This window comes from Octopus bimaculoides, chromosome 18 (genome assembly GCF_001194135.2).
Source record: "Octopus bimaculoides isolate UCB-OBI-ISO-001 chromosome 18, ASM119413v2, whole genome shotgun sequence".
Lineage (NCBI taxonomy): Eukaryota > Metazoa > Mollusca > Cephalopoda > Octopoda > Octopodidae > Octopus > Octopus bimaculoides.
Window position 1 is genome coordinate 49,367,772 of NC_068998.1, and position 3,102 is coordinate 49,370,873.

Consider the following 3,102-nt stretch of genomic DNA (forward strand, 5'->3'; position numbering starts at 1 on the left):
ATTCTATCCATAATAAGGTAAATTTTCTTGATGTAACATTTAGTATGTATACCAAATTATTGAGCGAAACCATAAATCGAAGGAAAGTGTAAGTCGTGTCAATAAAAAAAAAAAATCAATAACACACACTCAATAAAAATTTATATCAAATCCAATATCTAGACTTTGCAAATGGAGGGCCCGCATATACTGGGAAAATCAAATTCATGCCTAATAATAATCTTGTTATTTCCATACCTAACTGGAAAAATTTCCAACACGTGTGGCAAATTATTTCCTTTTAAAATACGTGGCCATCTCCCATCAGATTACGAGTTCAATAGGAAAAACCATGGTAGTATTTTCTGTAAATGTGCTTGTTTGAAATTTAGATAAGTTACTAAAGTACAGCATAATTGCTTCACAATGCATAGATATTCCCAAAATATTGTTCTGTATATCTTGAGATCTACCTGTATCTTTCTCTTAATCTCTGTAAATGCCTGAAGGGACCTTGTACTATCATATATTGGAATACTCAATATTCCAATCACTGTAATTGTGTGAGTATATGTGCATGAGATTCTCTATAAGGTACCTGTCAACAAATGAATGTGCATGTATTTATAAATAAATATGAAAGTGCTTACGTCTGTATGTGTGTGTGTTTTGTAACTCTGCAGAAGCAGCTGGAAGTCAACATTGCTGAATAAACGCAATAGAATTTTATTTGCAATGATTACAATAAACCTACTTGTATGTGAGACATCCAGAGAATAATAAAAGTACTTGGCTCCATAAAGGACTGAGAATTTTGTTATATTCAACAAAACTAAATAAATAATGAAGTATTCAATTTCGCTACTAGGTGATATCTCGACAGACATTTGAGATTATTCATAAATATGAAACATATCTATCTAACTTTGTTGTTGCGAAGGAAATAGTTATATTCGAGGTTTGAAAATTGGTAAATCATCAAACTATATTCTCTTCGCCATCTACGACCGTAAATCATTTGCGATTACCACTTGAAAACACACAAGTTTTATCTAACAAATGGAAGAGCTGTACACATATCACCATTAACATTACGTCAGTGTTCAGGAATTCACATCGTGTATTAATTCGGAGATTTTGTTCGATCAAAATTGTGGAACTTTGTGTGTGTGTCTCTGTTTGTGTCTGTTTGTTTTGTGTTCATGGAAGAATCGCTACAATTTCAAGACGTGTCATATAGTAAGAAACGTTGTTCATCTGGTGAAGATGCAAATATCCACAGTGACGAAACTCGGTTAGAGAATAAATATCAAATGATGCAACCTGGTTTTGTCGTTATTTATTGTGCTTCTGTATTATATGTAGTCGTCTTGATCAGCTTGAATAAACGAGAAGACATGCTTAGTCAGTTAGCTATGCTAACATAATTTCCCAAGAATGTTTTTAACCATTTTAAAGAATAGTTGGAAATTATATGGGCGTAATATGATTTTTTCTCTAGAGTTATTCTAAGAGTAGCGTGTGTGTTGAACATTACTCAAATAAAGACGTATCAAAAAATGGTCAAAACAATGTCTATCTATAGCTATCGTATCACTTCCAGCACTCACATAAATACATTCAGGCTATCGCTTTTCATATGCTAATTTACGCCTATCATTTGTACAACAAGTGAAGAAATTTCCTTCGCAAATGATTAGTCAGTCATCTCGTTGGGAAGTCAATTGGAAAAAAGAATTCATGTCCAAGGCGTGTCTCAATTACGTAATCGAAACACTAATTTTATTATGCGAACGTATCTCTAGATTAAATGTCCTACACGTTCCAGCGGTATTTTTGTATCTCACTATGACTAAATATGTAAAAACAAAAAAAAATGAAAACATACTCAGCGTGAATTTTAATATTCATATCCGAATTCTAAAGTGAATAAAATGTGTAGTAGATTCTGGAGTATTGTGGAGAATGCAATTAGACGGGGAAAATATACGAAAACCCAGATGCTGTATATTTACAAATGTATATAATTACCTCTGTTTGTGAATGACTCGAAAATATGCTAATATTAGTGACTGAATGAAATAAGTGACATTGCAGTGATAACAATACATAGCTGGAGTGTCCCGGTAATTCTCGACAGTTCCCAGCATTATTTAGCTTTACATTAACGTTATGAAAGAAATCATATATAATCCTCCGAAAAGAATAATTTCACATTAAAATTATTACTAACCTCCTACAGAATAATGAATTTATGTGAGTGTATGTATGCTTATGTATGTATGTATATATATATATATATATATATATATATATGCATATGTGAATAGATAGAAATAAAGCGATAAATTAGCAAATATTCATAACAGACTTCATTTGAATCCATGATAGAAAGGCACTAAACTATCTAGTAATTAAATCTCTAAAACCACCAATATTTCAGTCAACTTTCATTACTGTTGATTAACCTATTGTTTCGTTAACGCAAATAACATACTGCTATAGAGAGACACACACATACTTGGTGGGCTTCTGTATACAGTGAATGATAGAACATGGGATAATATTATTAAAAGACGAATATCGTAATCGCAAATACATCACTACGTCACGCAGTGGAAGGCAAATTTGACTAAGCAAAATCATAAGATCACAAACAATAAACAAGATATAAAATAAATGTATGTTTGGGTTTCTCAGTTTCAAATGGTATTTGGAAGGTCGTTTTTATTTTCCAGTGGCTACATAAAGCTTCCCAATTGTTGATATTGCATAAACAAATATTGTCTTGAATACTGCAAGTTCTACCTTTGCATTAAGCGAGTGGTCAAATGTTTGTATAACGTAAGCCATTTTCAGAGAAACAGTGCGTTAGAAGAAATATATACAACACGGCGAAAAGATAGCTGACTCTGAAAACAAAAGAAAATCTTCGAAGTAATTTCTACATCGACAAAAAAATAGAAATTAAGGGAGAAATTATATGCCAAGATGAAGGAGAAAGCTATATCATTGGTTTTAATCAGAAAATAAATAAGTGCCATTCAATGATAAAAGTTTTGAAAGGACAAGCAGTAAGGAGACATTGATATAAAAGTGAAATTTCTGGAAAACTGAGTGGGG